At 45.1% G+C, this 18,562-nt stretch overlaps 1 protein-coding gene and 1 long non-coding RNA gene across 11 annotated transcripts in view; one reads left to right on the forward strand and one right to left on the reverse strand.

The window, feature by feature from the left end:
• Positions 1-18,562, reverse strand: part of HLCS (holocarboxylase synthetase) — a 213,631-nt gene that overhangs the window by 21,069 nt on the left and 174,000 nt on the right. The window lies entirely within an intron of this gene.
• LOC138427880 (uncharacterized) lies at positions 7,518-10,849 on the forward strand. Of its 3 annotated transcripts, XR_011252211.1 has the most exons (5): positions 7,518-7,606; positions 8,671-8,749; positions 9,183-9,325; positions 10,357-10,514; positions 10,764-10,849. It is a non-coding gene; the product is annotated as an uncharacterized lncRNA (long non-coding RNA). The 3 variants fall into 3 exon arrangements; XR_011252219.1 differs by lacking the exon at positions 7,518-7,606 and having other exon boundaries at positions 8,359-8,749; positions 9,166-9,325; XR_011252213.1 differs by lacking the exons at positions 7,518-7,606; positions 9,183-9,325 and having other exon boundaries at positions 8,355-8,749.

Raw genomic sequence — 18,562 nt, forward strand, 5'->3', positions numbered from 1 at the left:
GAAAAGTAAACTCTGAGAAGTGTCACCTTCCTCCCACTTATTCCTCCTATTGAAGTCTTCCCATCAAACTTCTTTCTACAATTAACAATTCAACTCGTCTTAGTTACTGGTTTATTGTTCTCGTGATTCTTTCTGAACACAGGAACAGATAATTGCATATTTTTCTTTCTCGTGCTTCCTTACAGAAAGTCACCATTTGGTCAGTGATTATTTCGTTTTGTTCGGCCATGTGGAATCCGATTTTAGTTCCCTGACCAGGGACTGAACCTGTGCCCTTGGATAGAATTGACATCTTTGGGGTGTTAAGTTGTCCTGTCTAGGAGCAAGGAATGGCTTATATCTGTTTATAGGTATACTTTTTCTGAAAAGTTATGAAAATTTATACCCAAGAGTAAAATCAAAATGGGGTCCTTTTTTAAGAATGGAAACAGTGTCGTCCTAAACGTTTAAAAACCAAACACCACCATGCTTGCTCCAAAGTCCATTACGTCTGCGGCGCATGTCTGCAGAGGTATTCTTGCCTGCTCTATACACGTTCAGTCTCAAACATTCTATTCTTTCCTAACTACATTTACATAAAACACTGTAATAAGCAGTTTCCTTGCCTGCAGAGCCAAGTGGCTGCTGAAACATCTGGGCAGACAAAGCAACGTGAAGGTAATGAATTTCTTCCTCTAGAAAGGGAGGCTACACCCTACCACTTAAACGCCCTTCCTGGGCACTGGTTTTTCCACCCCAAGATGGTTGCCATTTCAAGGGTAATTACAAGGAAGAAATCTCTGCCCCTGCCAGCTGGCCCCCAAACCACTGATCCTTTCACCACCCTGCTGCCCTAGATGTCACCCTTCTTCCCTCTCATGCTCAGACCTCTCTCTGGAGCCTCTCGTGCACCCCACCCTGCAGAGAGCAAGCAGCATGCCAGAGCTTGCTCGACCAGGAAGCTTAGCACCAGCTTAACTCTTCACTCAATGGGACAAGGGGCCTCTTTCTTTAATGCAGGGCTTTGCTCCATGATATGCTGGGTATATAGCCCCCATGAACCAAACCTGGTGCAGAGTCCAATTCTAGAACAGATTTTCCTTCAAATGACCATTTTCCAGCCCCCTGCCTCCCCAGTCCCATTTCCTAGCCAACTCTGTTGACCCTTGAGATTGGTTTCTGCTTGGGCTCCTTGCTAGAATGTTTTATAGCCTGCTCCCTTACTGAATTCTTAGTTAGTTTTATCATTGATTCTCTAAGGTTTCCCAGGTATGCTATCCTATCAGGTACAAGGGGAGATAGTTTTACTTCTCTCTCCATTTTGGTGGCTGTTATTTTCTCATAAAGCCATATTGGGCTCTTTTACGACCCCTGGACTGTAGCCTGCCAGGCTCCTCTGTCCATGGGATTTCCCAGGCAAGAATACTAGAGTGGTTTGCCATCTCCTCCTCCAGGGGATCTTCCCGACCTAGGGATCGAACCAGCAGCTCCTGCTTTGGCAGGCAGACTCTTTACCACTGAGCCACCAGAGAAACCCTTTCTCAGTTTGTATGCTTCTAATTGACTACTCTTGTCCGTCTGAATTGGCCAACATTTCTAGGATGATGTTAAACAGAAGTGCGGGTTGTTGACCAGAACTGCCCTTGTTCCTGTCTCACTGAGTAGGACACTAGCTTTGGGTCTCAGAGCATCTCACTCCCTCTTTCCCAGTGCTGGGACTCAGTCTCTGCTCGCACAGATTCTCCAGGGGGTTCTGGGAGATACTGTTTCATCCCTTGTCCCTTCAGGCTCAGGGGTGACAAGGGATTCCCTCTGCGGCATCTCTGGAGACCCTCCACGCTTAAAGCCCATCACCCCCCTCACCTCCACAAGCTTTCCCATCGCCTCAGTGGACTCTGTCTGTGGTCCTGGTGACTGCCGTCCCCACCATGTGCCCAGGGCAGTGGAGGTTCAGTATGCTCAGCCCTAAGTCATCAGGACACTTGTGCGTGAAGAGAAGGCACGCAGATGAAACGTCAGCCTTCCTAGGGTTTGTCCCGAAAACACTCCTCTCCTGGTATCCTTGTCTTCATCCCTTCCTCTTAAAAAGGAAGCGCTTTCTTGGGCTTCCCTGGTGGTCCCGTGGTTAGCAAGCTGCCTTGCAATGCAGAGGACAGCAGTTCAATCCCTGGTTCGGGAGGATCCTGCCTGCCGTGGGGCAACTGAGCCCGTGGGCCACGGCTGCTGAGGCCACGGGCAGCGGCTACTGAAGCCATGCTCCACAACGAGAGACCACCGCAGTGAGAAGGCTGCGCGCTGCAACTCAAGAGGAGCTACTGCTCATTGCAGCCGGAGAAAGCCCACATCCAGCAAGTAAGACCCAGTGCAACTAAAACTAAATATTAAGAAAAGAAAAAAAGAATTTCCCTGCTTTAAAAATAAAGTGCTTCTCATTTGATAACTTTTGAGTTTCACTGTCCTTTTATTTTGCTGGACATTTCAGAATCAATCTTCTGTATATGTTTATATATGCTTTTCTATTTAAACTTTTTTTTTTAAATCTAAAAAACATAGTACCATACCGCCGAAGGTGTTAGGAAACATGCTCAAATAAGGACGGGCTCCAAAGACTGCTCTGCCAACAAAATGCCAGTAAAATCTGAAACCCGGGTTCAGACACACTGGGAGAGTTCCAAAATTTAAAACTTAAAGAACTTCTTTATTCCAGTAAATCAGCTTCCCTGCGAATACCATCAAAATCCTATGCTTTAATGAGTGAGGGAATATCAGAGGAAGGGGTGGAGAAGGAAAGGATTTGGACGAGTATGAAATTTAATTTAAAAGCTATTATGAGGAGTTTAATTTCCCCCTCCCCCAACTAAATACATAAATCTTTCCCATGCATTTTCTTTGTTTCCTTTTCCTTTAAAAAAAAAACTTTTTTTAAAGGCATCCTGAACCATCTGAAACAATAACAGAGTACGTCCAACGGGGTGGAGTTTTTAATAATAAATACAGTTACTGGATTCCTATTAATTAAAATGCCATGTTAGATATATGGAAGATATATGCGAAGAAACGTTACATAATGGTGCATTCTCACTGAATGTTTCATCAAACCAGGGAGAAAAAGACCTCGGGAGCAAGGATAGTCAGCAACACAAGGCCATGCAGGCCATCTAAGTCCTAGGGACAATAAGAGGCATCAAGGGCAAGGGGGAGATGGCTCACTTCCTGAAGGGTACAGTCGGGGGAGATAGGACAAGGCACATGAATTGCATTTAAAGATGTGAACACGTGTGGAAACTAAGCTGACCTTGGTTGGTGAGCACCAGGGCACTGTCACTTCCGCTGCAAGCCCTGATGTAACTTGGGATGCTCTTCTAAGGGTGTCTCCCAGGACCAGGTGGGATGGGGCATCATTGTCAGTGAGTTCAGTCGCTCAGTCATATCCAACTGTTTGCGACCCCATGGACTGCAGCACGTCAGGCCTCCCTGTCCATCACCAACTCCTGGACTTTACTCAAACTCATGTCCATTGAGTCAGTGATGCCACCCAACCATCTCGTCCTCTGTCGTCCCCTTCTCCTCCTGTCCTCAGTCTTTCCCAGCATCAGGGTCTTCTCCAACAAGTCAGTTCTTTGCATCAGGTGGCCAAAGTATCGGAGTTTCAGCCAATACCATTTTCATCTTAGCGGAAAATTGGCAATGGAGTGTCTGCCTTTGAGAGAGTGCCAGGCCATTCCAGCTCCAGCACAACCACCGTTCAGGGGGCACTTGGTTCGATCAGGCTGAGGGGCTTCTGGAGCAGGGATCCTCTACCACAGTGGGGGTCATAGAAAACCCAACGGAGGTGCTTTTGCTTGGGGGGGTGTGCATCTCTGGGGTCACCTCTCTATGCCAAGTCCCTGTCCCTGTGCATAAAACTAGGTTTTATCTCTTTACAGGGCCCTGGGAGGAAGGAACGGGTCGCCCTGCATGGGCACCCTGAGCAGAGTACCAAGCACAGTGCAGTCTTTAGTTAACCCACTGGGATAAGAGATGGACCACTCCCCCGCAGTGAGCCCTCAAGGAGGGCTGGCAACTTGAGTGCTCTGGATTAATAAAGGCATTCTCCACCCAAGGTGCTCTCTCATAAGGACATTCTGGAAAAAGAGGAATCATCTGATGTCTCCTTCTTACATCCCTGACTGTAAAGAAGATTAAGAGAAAAGACCCTGGAAACACCTGATAAAGTCATCCACGGCTGCCTGATGCTGGTGCTCATCATCCCCAGGCCGATCAAGGCCAAGACCTCCTGTGCTGAAGACAAGACCAGAAACCATTTCTGCTGTTATCTGGTTAGTGTAGTTCAGTCACTCAGTCGTGTCTGACGCTTTGCGACCCCAAGGACTGCAGCACACCAGGCTTCCTTGTCCATCACCAACTCCCGGAGCTTACTCAAATTCATGTCTATCGAGTCGGTGATGCCATCCAGCCATCTCATCCTCTGTCATCCCCTTCTCCTCCCGCCTTCAATCTTTCCCAGCATCAGGGTCTTTTCAAATGAGTCAGTCCTTCCCATCAGGTGGCCAAAGTACTGGAGTTTCAACTTCAGCATCGGTCCTTCCAATGAATATTCAGGACTGATTTCCTTTAGGATGGACTGGTTGGATCTCCTTGCTGTCCAAGGGATTCTCAAGAGTTATCTAGTTAATGGTGTCCATTGACTATGAGGGTTGTCAGGGTTCCTGGTGGATCCCAGTGGCCCTGTGTATATTTCTTTGGCTGTTATAGCTCGGCTTGCCTGGAGTTGGGTCACAGGTTTTTCTGTTTCCGTTCTGTTGCATGCACTCAACTCCGTCTAGTGAGCCGTTTGGTGACCACCCCCATAAGACCATGGCATCTCCTAGGGATGGCACTTGGTCCTCCTGAGGCAGCACTGTGCACATGCCCCTCCGTAACCCTCCTAAAGGCCTGCACAACGCACCTCGAGGAACACACACAGCCGGCCAATCTGCAGGGTACCTCGGACGACAACCCACCACGCCCAGTGACCTGGGTCCACGTGCTGCTGGGACGCACACACGCAGAGCAAAGCAGCGGAGCATGCGGGACCAGAGTTGGTTCTTCTGCGGATCGTGGGTATCGACAGGACCTTGGACCTGCTGCTCACGCTGCTCCAGCGAATGACCCTCGGTGAGCCAAGAGCGGTGGGGCTGAACTTAGCATCCTAATGAAATGGAGATTGCTGGTGTGCCTCCATGTAATGAAGCTGCCTGTAACTTCTCAGACCGCTTTTTACGATAAGCATTAAAAGGCAACGAGGAAGATGAAAGTTCCCCCCGCAGACCCCGTCTGTAATGGGGGGCTGAGGAGGCCTTCAGGGCGGGGTCTGGGAGAGAGGTTTATGGACTGGGTTACAGTCAGAGGGCATTATAGAAAAGGAGTGTGTTATTAAAAGAATCCTGAAGTTATAAAAACTCAGAGGATTTTTAGCGAGGATGAATGAAGTCTTTGGTAAAGATGAAGTCATGATACTCTGGAGCAGGGGCGGGAGCTCTGACTGCAGTCACCCCCTTTCCTATAAACTGGGGTGCAGCCGTACGCAGTTCTTGCTGGCAATGGATTTTGTTGTTTTTGCAGGGTGGTGTGAGGAATATATTCTTTGACAAAGAAAGTTCTAGTGGGTATGAGAGAGTCCCTCCAGTTAGCAAATGAATGCATCGATTGTCCTATTAGAAAAGGGCAACAAAACAGTCCATTTCCTACAGCCATGCTCGCCACCTGACATGACCTGCTTTTTCTTCTTAAACACTTACACACCACGTCCTCCAGTAATTGTCAAAAAGAGTATGAAACCGTTGAGTCAGACAACAGTAGTCTGGTGTGGTGGGAAAAAAGTCTTCTAATACAGTTCTACTTCTTACAAATGCATTCAGTTAACTAAAGTATGCTTTAAAAAAATGACTGGACTTAAACTACGAAAGTAATTAAAATATTTTGCCTATAATTTTGTCTGTGCCCATCAATAGAGGAAATTCCAATTTAACCTCTGTCCAGATAGTAATCATAAATTCTAAATTCCTGGCAGTTAAATTAATATTTTCCCTTAACAATGGTTAGAGGTATGCAAGATTTTTAATTTATGAAAGTAATCATACTATATAGGTAGTTTGGAAAGCAGAAATGAAAGCTTTAATTATTTATCCTAACAACTATTATTACTTTCCCATATTTTCTAGTCCTTTCACGCATGTACGTTTTAAAGGTTTTAATCTTCTAACTATAATTTATTTTAACTGCTCTGGCCATTTCTCTATATTGTTAGTCTTTCTGTTGATGGATAACATTCCCAGTGATTGTGTGCTATTTATTTAATTATAAATTAAATTACTGATTGTGTACTATTCATATCTGATTATAAATCTTCCAGAGTACGGATTTTCACATATATCTGACTATTTCTAGATTACAAGAAGTGGGATTCTAGCAGTAGCAGCAGCAGCAGCAGCAGAAGTAGATTATTGGGCCAAAGAATATGATCTTTGATTCCTGATGCCTACTTCCAAATTGCTTTTCGAAAGGATTTTCCAATTTACACATCCACCAAGATTTAAAACAAGATTTAAGAGTATCCATACTTGTTTTATTATATCTTTGCCCATCTTGGATAACACTGAAAAACATGGGTTTTTGTTTGGGTTCTGTGTTTTGTTTTGCTTTGTTTTTTTTGGTGGCTAATTTAGTGGGTGAAAAATGAAGTTCAATGAATTGTGAAGTAGGGCCCTATGATGTCATCTTGGCTCCTATATTCAGAGTAAAGACAAAAATAATCGTAATGACATAGTCCGTGTTTGGCTGCTTTTCTCTGAGTCTTATGTTTCTACTCATCCACAAAGAAAGATCCAGAAGGCAGCAGGAATGTTCCAATCTGGTCTGTCAAGACTCAGACAAGCAAGGGGGGCTGTCTGCACTGGAACGAGGGTCAGGCGATGCTGTATAACCCTTCTGGCAAGCCGTCAATTCCTCAGCCTCCTGCAGAACGCTTGAGTTTCCAGAAGCACAAGATGGTAATTCTGGTGTTCTCTCCATTTAAAAACAATTATGGAGTCAGCAGAATTGCTGAAGTGGCACTGGCGTGGCTTCTGGTTTTTTTTTTTTAAAGCAACAAATTCAGGCGTTGGACAGTGTGCTTTGTAAATAGAATAAAATGAAGTAATAAATTAAGGTGTGCCTTTGTTTGAGCTTGCTTATATTTGCAGTGGGTTAAATATAACTTCTTGGAGATCTTCTGGAACATGAATCATAGTAGAAGAGATTTCACACTGGGAAAAAATAGCAAGATACGGGCTCGTCCAAAACAAAATCCATACATACTGTGCTGTGCCTTGGGTAACTCTTAAAAAACACTCGATTATAAATAAATTTCAGACATACAGCAACTAGCAAAACCTGTGTAAGGAGCTCCCCCGCCACACTATCAGTGTCAACACTGTAAGCCCTTTAACTCTTGCAGACTGGAATGGCACGCCCAGCCCTCCCCAGCCTGCCTCCCAGCCAGGCACCCAGTCCCCCTCAGCAGCCGGTGACTCTCAGCGAGGCAGCTTTGAGCGTTTTCGAGAAGCATCGCCTTCAGCTGCCAAATTCCTGCTGGGTCGGCCAAGAGGTATGAACCAAAAATGAAAAAAACATGAAGGATTTGTTTTTTAAAAGCAATACATCAAACATAAAAAGAGCTCTTTTGTAGGAGAATTTTCGGTGTGGGAGCCAGAAGGGAGACTATCGTTTGCCCTCCCAGGAGGAAGCAGTCTGACCTCACCTGTGACTTTTCTCTTCCAGGGTGGATTTTTCTCACCCCATTAAATGTAACCTATTGTAGGTGGGTTTGCACTGTATGAGAGAAATAGAGAGTGATGGGGAAACCGCCAACGGGCAGGCTGGGGCTCAGAGGAGCACCACCGGGGCACCCTGGAAGGTGGGCCCTCTCGGAGCACGTGACGGAGCGGGGGGGACTACGGGGCTACGCGGCCACATGGGCAGGGGGCTACGGGGCCATGTGGAGTTCGGCTGCGTCACCGGGGCCTGTCTGCGAGAAGCACAAGGATTCAGTTTCTGTGGCTTCAGAAACCTTGTGGGGAGCCACCCCCAGAAAAAAAAAAAATCTTTGCAAAGGGAAGAGAAAAAAGGAAAGAGAGGGAAAGGGATGAAAAAAAAAAAAAACACGCCAGGTTAGAATGGGTGTTCTCACATCACTCAGAAAGGGCCACTTGGAATGGATGGAGCAGGTTTCTGCAGTGACCACCCCACCCCCTGAGGAAAAGCGGCAAAATAAGAGCAGTGTCCAGGAAGGCACGGCGCAGCCGTGGAAGGGGAGGAGCGTGCGCCTTGACACCCAGGCTGCCTGTGGCCAAGGCACGCAGGACTGTGCTGCACAGAGCAGGAAAAGGCAGTCTCGCTGTCGGGTCCCTAAATCCCCATCCCATTAGCCAGGTGCCAAGAGTGAAACCTGCAAAAGGACCCTGGTTAAATCACCGGGCGGCCACTCCACCGGCGCCCAGCACTAATCCCTGGGGGCCGGCAGCCTTTTTTTTTTTTTTTTTGGTCACACGGCAGGAAGATGAAGCTTGCTCTGGGAGCAGCTGCCACCTGCTGACAAGCAGCGGGTTGTTATAGGGCAGAAGGGCTGGGTGGAGCCACAGAAAATCACTGCCATTCCTCTGGTTTCAACAGACCTGTACCAGTGACACTTTCCTGGGATTCCTGCAGAGGAGGAGCCTCGTCTGCAACTGGTTTCATTCCATCAGTCCAGGTGAGCCCCTGCTGGTGATCTCATTCAATCCTCAGGACAGGGCTCCACGTTGGGGAACAGTATTGATCTTAATGCAACCCCACTTGCAGATGGAGAAGGTGAAGTTACTCATTCAGAGTCACAGAGCTAGCAAGAGGCATGCCTGGTATGTGAGTGCCAGGTCGCTTCAGTCCTGTCTGATTCTTTGTGACCCTATGGACCGAAGCCTGCCAGGCTCCTCTGTCCATGGGACTCTCCAGGCACGAATACTGGAGTGGGATAACATGCCCTCCTCCACGGGATCTTCTCGACCCAGGGACCAAACCCAGGTCTCTTGAGTCTCCTGCATTGGCAGATGGGTTCTTTACCACTTAGCGCCACCTGGGGAAGCCTGGTACCCACATCAAATAAGTGCTCTCAAATAATGAAACCTACAGCTATCCTCTTATCTCAGAACCATGGTGCTATTAAGACACGTGGTGCTTCTTGGAACTACAGCCAAAGGAGGGAAAAGGAAGATGGCGGAAAGCCTCTGGGAAGAGAAGCCTTCTCACAATGCCTTGGATGGAAAATGCTATCTACATCCTCACTATACTGGTAATTTCCTATGACGTCACCTGTTAAACGACCTTGTGGTAACTGGATCTAAGATTATCCAGAACCTGGGTCCGCTGACCAGTACTGGATATGGAGGGAAATGTGTAGTAATTCCTCTTCATCCCACTGTTACTGAGATTTGCAAGCACTTTCCTATCTTTGTAGAAATGTTTACAAACTTGAATCCCTAATGTGCCTTTATCTCTAATTAAATGATCTGTTCACAGGCTCAGATGATTTCTACAAAAAGGAGACACTTTTACTTTATTTAGAAAAATAAAAAGTTAAAAGTTCTTGAGATCATTATGTATGCTAAGTCACTTATGTATGCTGTGTCCAACTCTTTGGGACCCATGGACCATAGCCCACAAGGCTACTCTGTCTGTGGGATTCTCCAGCAAGAATACTGGAGTGGGTTGCCATTTCCTCCTCCAGGGGATCCTCCTCGTTGAGTCTTTAAATTACCCTTCTGACCTAATATCAGGGCTTCCCTGATAGCTCAGTTGCTAAAGAATCTGCCTGTAATGTAGGAGACCCCAATTCGATTCCTGGGTTGGGAAGATCTGCTGGAGAAGGGATAGGCTACCCACCCCCGTGTTCTTGGGTTTCCTTGTGGATCAGCTGGTAAAGAATCCGCCCACAATGTGGGAGACCTGGGTTCAACCCCTGGGTTGGGAAGATCCCCTGGAGAAGCGAGAGGCTACCCACTCCAGTATTCTAGCCTGGAGAATTCCATGGACTATATAGTCCATGGGGTTGCAAAGAGTCAGACACAACTGAATGACTTTCACTTCACTTTGCCCTAATAAAAAGCTTTTTGAACACAGCAAAGGAAAACTACTGACAAAGCCAAAAAGATAGCCTTACTAAATGCGGGGAAATATTTGCAAGTGGAATGACTGATAAGGGGGTATTAGCCAAGCTGTTTATATATAACAGCTCATACAACTCAGCATCAACTGAACCTCAATTTGAAGATTTTTTAAAATAAACTTTTCTAATATTTCATTCATTTCTGGACATTACCTTAGAAGTGAGAAATGGAGTATTTCCTGCCATAGGAATAAACAAGGATGCCACAGTCATCAGTGATTTCGGCCTTCGATATGTGAATTTCTGAGCCTGGAGGGCGCCCGGGAAAAACACCACCTGTGAACCAGTAGCCATCAGGCTGCCACCACTCCCTCCGGTGAGCAGAACTAAGCATGTGAGAAATCAAACTGCAGGACGCTGGGCCCAGATAGCTGAGATGCGTATGAAAGGAATGATCTCAGTGAGCCCAGATGCATGCATCTTCCCATGCACAGAAAAGCCCTAAATTCCTCAACTCGAGATATCTGGTTTTCCTTAACTAACAATTATCTTTTGATGTTCAGACTACCTGACCCTTGTTGCAGATTTCTGTATAATCTGATTTCTCCCCTCTTTGCTTCCTCAGAACAGTTCTCTCAGGCCACTTTGAGATGCTGTTTCACCTGGATTTGAAGACCTAAAAATTCTCACCAAATAAAACATAACTCCCCACTTCTAGGTTATGACTATTTTTTAAGTCGACAGAATAATTACTTTCTGTAGGGCCCCTGCTTCTCACAATCTGTTAAGAACACTCCGAGGCTCGTGTCCATCAGAGGAGTCACAAAAACACAGAATAACAGGGTACCTCCTCACTAGGGTGCATTCGAGTTACTCCAAGAAGCAAAAATACTGAGTAAGCCAAGAGATAGGTTAAGATAGTATTTTTATATTGAAACAAATACACACCAGAATTACGGAGTAGAAATCATGGAAAATTTGCAAAAATGTTGAACATAAATCAGACTCCAAAGAAATATGCCTGCAGTGAGAAAAGATACTATTAGAACAAATGGTCAGTTTCTCTTGTCTCCGATATTTCCAGCCAAGAATCTTGGGCAACTACATAACCTCTCTGAGCCTCAGGCTCGTCAGCTATCAAATGGGGGTAATTGCTGCCTCATTCATAGGGTTGCTATGAGAGTCCGCTAAGTTAGGAGCTACGGGGACAGATAGCTGAAGCCCATAACATGCCTATGTAAAAAGCAGCTTGCTTTTCCATAGAATGTGTTTTACGGCTCACCCCAGAGTCTGAGCTTAGGCTAAAGACCAGCTGGGGATGCAAATGGGGCCGCCCATTGTGGACTCCCTGGAACGACTTTTCCCAAGGGGCAAGCTCCTTAAGCTCCTTGGGTCACATTGGCCTGGATACGTCTAGTTCAGTGAATGCGGACTATGTGCCAGACCCTCATCCAGGCTCTAGATGGGTTGTTACAGTGAAAATGCTTTGTCCTTGCTCCCAACAAAAGCACTCCTGTTGGGGGGGGGGGGGCACGGCAGGGAGGGGGTGGTATGCAAATTAACAGGTAAATACACAGATTGTCAACGTGGTTAAAATAAAAGAGTGACGGGGAAAGAAAGGGACAGGGATGGGGTGTTGTTTTTGTGTTGAAAGGTCAAGGAAGACCCTGCTGATCAGACCTTTGATCAGAGAGCAGAAGGGCAGTGAGAGAGTTCACCGAGAAGGTGTCTGAAAGAGGAGAGCTCCAAGCAGTGGGGACAGGAAGGCCAAAGGCGCAGAATGGTCAGGGGAAGAACAAAGTTACCAAGGTGCTAAGTGCGTTTTGCAGGGGAGGGGGAAAGGCATGTGAGCTGGTGGGTGCATGTGGGGGGCATGGAGAAAGCAGGGTTAGGGCTTTGTAGGTCTGGATTCTGGATTTTTATACTGAATAAAAGAAGCAGCAATTCTGAGGCCTTCATACACTGACATGAATCAGCCATGGATGTACATGTGTCCCCCATCCTGAACCCCCCTCCTACCTCCCTCCCACTGTAGTGTTCTTGCCTGGAGAACCTCATGGATAGCCTGGTGGGCTACGGTCTTTGGGGTCTCAAAGAGTCGGGCATGGCTGAAGCGACTAAGCGTGACTTAGCATGCACACACTCATTTGGGAACCATTATCATGGAGATGGCACTTACAGCCCTGAGACCAGACCACGGAAGGTCAGCAGCGGGGTGAGTAAGTCCAGGGAAAGGAAGACGTCTGACTTTGCTTCTCTGGCTGAGGCACCAGGCTGCTGCTACTAAGTCGCTCCAGTTGTGTCCGACTCTGTGTGACCCCATAGACGGCAGCCCACCAAGCTCCCCCGTCCCTGGGATTCTCCAGGCAAGAACACTGGAGTGGGTTGCCATTTCCTTCTCCAGTGCATGAAAGTAAAAAGTGAAAGTGAAGTCGCTCAGTCGTGTCCGACTCTTAGCAACCCCATGGACTACAGCCTACCAGGCTCCTCCATCCATGGGATTTTCCAGGCAAGAGTACTGGAGTGGGGTGCCACTGCCTTCTCCGGAGGCACCAGGCTAAGACTTTGGAAACCTCTGATTTCTTTTTGAAAACCACAGAGCATGGTAACAGTGGGACGTCATCACACCTGGGGTGCAAACACGGAAAAAAAGGTAGAACTGCATCTCCTGTTATGCTTGAGATGTGGATGGTGCTCAGTGACAAGCAACTGTGAGCTCGTGAGCACAGCAGGACTGGAAGAACGTGCAAACACAGGGGTCTCCTCCGGAGCAGCTCATGCCCTCAAGCACATTTTAATATATTCAAAATGGGAGCAAATGATGACAGTATGCAGATGCCAAAGTACTAACAATCTCTGACACAAATTACTGAAATCAACAGCTTCCCTGGTGGCTCAGTGGTCAAGAATCTGCCTGCCGATGCAGGAGACACAAGCTGGGTCCCTGGATCAGGAAGATCCCCTTGGAGGAGGAAATGACGACCCGCTCCAGTATTTCTTGCACATGAAATCCCATGGACAGAGAAGCCTGGCAGGCTAGAGTCCATGGCGTTGCAGAGTCGGACAAAAATAAGTGCACACGCGCTGAAATCGACTTCACAGTTTCTGCGCCACACACACTGCCAAGCATATAGTACATACTTCACACACATCTGATGAATGACTATGTATATGTTTCTAACTGAAGCTAGGAAATTTGGGACGTGATTCCTTTATGGCTCAATAAACAGACACAATTATTATTTCATGAGACACAAACGTCTGAAAGTCCCACCTGGTTCAAGCCCTTTCTTTCACAGAATGAGACATGCTGCCTTGGGTAGCAATAACTGGTGAGCGAACCCTGGAACAAACGAGGGCATGGTTCTTGCCATTCATCTCTCCCCCAGTGCCTGGGATAATGCCCTGTGCAGAGCAAATACCTAATAAATCTAAATGCATGTCTAATGAACGAGTGGATAAATATTCATTAAAAATTAACTCGACAGTTAATTTAGGTCACTCACTGGAAAAAAGAAAAACAGGGAGACTAGAAAAGTATCTTTTTAATTTAAAAGGTTAATTAAGGACAAGGTTTTAAAAAATATTTTGGTGGCTTAAGTAAACCGAGCACAACTGGGGTTCAAAACAGCTGCAATTAGTAACTCGGAAAAAATTCCATTATGTTCCACAAATTAGCAAAAGGGGGAAAACTGCCTGATTTGCTTCATGATTCTAGTATAATCTCAGTTCTAAGTAAGGAAGCAAGGAAAAAAAAAAAAAAGATGCCCTCCTCACTTACAAACATTGATGTGAAAATTCTAAATGAGATGCTGGCCAACCGAATTCAACGGTGCATCTTATGTATAATACATTGTAATCAAGTAGTATTCATCCTAGAAATGCAAGGATGGTTTAATGTCAGAAAAAAAATGCATCAGTGTAATCCATCATAATGAGGAAAATCATGAGACATTCTCAGTAGATACAGAAAAGACGTAATAAATGTCAATAGGTCTAGGTCAGTTCTCCAAATGACCTATTAGTCAGATGACCAATTTCCTGAATTTACAAAATTTTCTGGGAAAAGCATGTTTCTTTTTACTATCAAGATATGACAGCAATTTGATGACAATCTCTCTTAACACTATGCCTATGTAAATTAAGGCTGTGACACTCAAAGACAGTATTTTGTGCTACGTCTAAAATCTTCTAATCTGGTGTAAAATAAATTTTCTGCAACAGAATGGGGGGATAATGTCAGAAAACAGGGTTGCTTCCATGTCCACAGTTCTTTTAATAGCATTGTAAAGACCAAAGTTTTGTAAATATTATGAAAACTGTTTTCTCCTAGTTTTGGCTTATATATGTATATTTTTATAAATGGCACAGGGGATGAGGAAGCATACTAAAAGTTTGCATGCTTCTTCTCAGTCGCTCAGTCGTGTCTGACTCTGCAACCCTGTGAACTGTAGCCTGCCAGGCTCCTCTGTTCACGGAATTTTCCAGGCAAGAATACTGGAATAAGTTGCCATTTCCTTCTCCTGGGGATCATCCGGACCCAGAGATGGAACCGTCATCTCCTGCACTGGCAGGCGGACTCTGTACAACTGAGCCACCTGGGAAGCCCCAGATCAGTATGCTACACATCATTTAATGAATCATTTGTGTAAAAAGCTCGATCTTAATACCATTGCAAAAATGAAAGGATTTCCCATTTTAACATGAAATGAGGTATTAAAGGCATCTGCACTCCTTCCTGGTGTGCATGTCATCAGTTTCTCAAACCTAAACAGAGTCAGAGCCTGTCCAGCACATGAGTGAATGAAAAGGCAAACAAGGGGAAAGCTGCTAACACAGCTCAATGGCATATATCTTGACAGGTCACACAAAATCTCATCCTATCCTTCTGCCAACATTCTGACTTGTGTTCCTTCATATTCTTTACTTAGCAATTATTTACTGAGAACGTATAAGGATAACACTAGTTTCCAGGGGACAAGAAATACAACAGTAAACAGAACAGGCATAATTCTGGAAGGAGGCAGATATTAAACAAACATACAAATAAATACATTACATATTAGGTAAGGAGGTAAGAGAAAGAGTAGTGGATGCCGTCTTCTGTTCTATAAAGGACGGACAGGAAACGCCTCTCTCGTAAGGTGATGTGTGAACAGAGATCTGAAGGAAACACGAGCAGGCAAGGTATTTGGGAGTGGAATGGTCTAGGCAGGGGAGGACCTGAGTTAGGGAGTGTCCTTGCCATTTCTGAGGCCTCACACCTATGTGTGCATATGTGTGTCTAGGAGAAAGGGATGTAAAACTTCTGAGCAGGTTAAGAACTATGGATTTTCACTGAGCACAGTATTTCTGAGCTCCATGCATGTTGTTGCATGTACTAATATTCTGCACTTTTAACTTGCTGAGAAGTATCCCAGCAACTTGTCTATCAATTACAGCTTAACAAATATTTGGGTTTCCTGTTTGGAGCTATTATGAATGAAGCTGCTATGAACAACCATGTACAAGTCTTTGTGTGGACTGTTTTCCCTTGTCTGGGGTGAACCCCCAGGAGTAATGTTGCTGGGTCGTATGGTGAGTGTATATTTAACTTCATAAGATATTTCCAGAATGTTTTCAGAACTGTGAGAATCCAAACATCAGGTGATGTAAAGTTGAACGCCATCAGTTTAGAGTTGATATTTAAAGCGGGGGGCCAGGGTACACATCGCAACGCTCATGCCCCTTACCATCCTGTGGTCAGCTTGAGCTAAAAAAGTAGTCTCCCCAACATCTCTGATCTGAAAGAATTTGGGTTCCTATCCCTAGTGGTGCCCACAGGGTTCAATACAACTCTTGTTTGGATCTGCCAGCTTTCTAAGGACAAAAAAACTGGACTTTATAAATCAGAGTCCCAGATTCAGCCCAGGAAGTCACTCCAGTTTCAAAATCTCAGTTCTCAAATTTGAGAAGATGGCAACACAGTAATCAGCCCAAATCACAGGGTTGTGCAACTAATCACAGTAGAATGGTAAGTTCAGTGGTGGCTACAATTCCTTTACTTTGGGGTGTGGATTCTGTCCATCACTTTTGCAAGGAGAGAACAATGTTGAAGGAAAGAGTCTGGATTCAAACCTTGAAGCCAGTTCTTTGTGAAGCACTTGTAGCTGCTGTGGCCATATCATCAGTGGGAGCATTTGCCTCGGTGGAAATTTCTACTGTGGCTGTAGTACATGGGTAGTTAATTCAGATGGATGAAGCTGACAGGAAATGGTATTTGGCTGGACATACTCACACAGGAGAATTAAAGAACAGACTGGTAAGTCACTGTTAAACCATGAAAGCCTGAATAATCATTCATGTGATGCACGCCAGCCCAAACACACCCAGTTCACAACAGAGACACATCATTTTTCAACCTGCAGCAACCTACGAGAAATTGATTTCAGTAGTTGCTGCCCTGTGACATCTCAGAAATCAGATTCTCATACATAATTAGGTCCCAGGGCAATCATCTGAGTCACATTCTATTCTGACAATGGGGAGGGCGTACGATAGTCCAGAAAAAGAAGAAGCCAATTCAATCTTAAAAATGAAAGTAATTTGAAAGAAAAGAAAACAAGTCTCATTTCAAGGCACATTCCTATCACATCTGCAAAGTTCTTAGCACTATATGCCTGCCATGTGGTAAAAGTGCTTAATCAATGGCACTTAATATTATTTTATTATTGTTAATGTTTCCAGCAGGAATTCACCCCTCACTGAGTCTATTAATTTCTCCTGTTGGTCAAGATATGCACAAAAATTTAGTAAAATTTAACATATGGACTTGCTTCATTGTGAATAATTGTTTCCTATATTAAAAATTGCAAGTACATTGATTTTCACTTGTACTTTTTACAGTAATGTCATATATAGGGTATAAATGACCTTCAACAACAGTATGTTATATTTATAATAGGTATAATGCAAAATACATAAAAGTAAAATTATACATTAATGGTAACAAATAATATTCTCTTCCAAAAATTGTGACTCATCAGGGTATGCTAACGTTAGCTCCAACAATTCCAAGTGCAATGCACAAGTCCAAGGCTAGTCAGGTGGCTGTCCTCCAAGTGGTGACTCAGGGGCAAGCCTTTCCCAACTTGTGACACCACCATTTTCCCACAGGACCTCCAAGATCACAGTGGAGAGGGAGAGTAGGAGACTCCTCTGGGCCAGGCCTGGAACATACACACTTCACATCCATCCTGAACCCTGGCCACCCACACAACACCAACCCTGCTGAAAGGAGGTGTGTGTGCCCAGGAGGGAAATGAAACATGGTTAGGAGTCATGGAATATTTCCTCTGCCACAAATATTCTCTACATATATAATTGACATTTGCCTTGGATTTCACTCATGTTTACCTGCAACTTTTGAATGATGCCTTATTTACTCATGACTAGAAAAAGCTGATAAGTGGCCACTGTTATTACCATCTTACAGATAAAGAAACAGAGGCTTATAGAAGTCATTTAGTGTTAGTGGTTGCCTGGGGCTAGACTACTGTTCATGGGGTTCTCAACACCAACTTAGACAGCATGTTAAAAAGCAGAGACATTACTTTGTCAACAAAGGTCTATCTAGTAAATGCTATCGTTTTTCCGGACCATAAAGAAAACGGAGCACCAAAGAATTGATGCCTTTGAACTGTGGTGTTGGAGAAGACTCTTGAAAGTCCCTTGGACTGCAAGGAGATCCAATCAGTCCATCCTAAAGGAAATAAGCCCTGAATATTCATTGGAAAGGCTGGTGCTGAAGCTGAAACTCCAATACTTTGGCCACGTGATGCGAAGACCTGAGTCACTGGAAAAGACCCGGATGCTGGGAAAGATTGAAGGCAGGAGGAGAAGGGGACGACAGAGGATGAGATAGTTGGATGGCATCACCAACCTGATGGACATGAGTTTGAGCAAGCTCTGGAAGTTGGTGATGGACAGGGAAGCCTGGTGTGCTATAGTCCATGGGGTCACAAAGAGTTGAACATGACTGAGCAATTGAACTGAACTGAACTGACAGGTCTGTCACAGCTTTTCTTCCAAGGAGTAAGTATCTTTTCATTTTTATGGCTGCAGTCATCTACAGTGATTTTGGAGCCCAAGAAAATAAAGCCTGTCAGTGTTTCCATTGTTTCCCCATCTATTTGCCATGAAGTGATGAGACCAGATGCAATGATCTTAGTTTTTTGAATGTTGTGTTTTGATTTATAAAAAAGTAGCTTTTTGTAGTACAAAATGAAGCAAGTCAAAGGCTAACAGAGTTTTGCCAAGAGAACGTACTGGTCATGGCAAACACGTTCTTCCAACAACACAAGAGATGACTCTACACATGGACACCACCAGATGGTCAATACTGAAATCAGATTGATTATGTTCTTTGCAGCCAAAGATGGAGAA

This window comes from Ovis canadensis, chromosome 1, assembly GCF_042477335.2.
Source record: "Ovis canadensis isolate MfBH-ARS-UI-01 breed Bighorn chromosome 1, ARS-UI_OviCan_v2, whole genome shotgun sequence".
Lineage (NCBI taxonomy): Eukaryota > Metazoa > Chordata > Mammalia > Artiodactyla > Bovidae > Ovis > Ovis canadensis.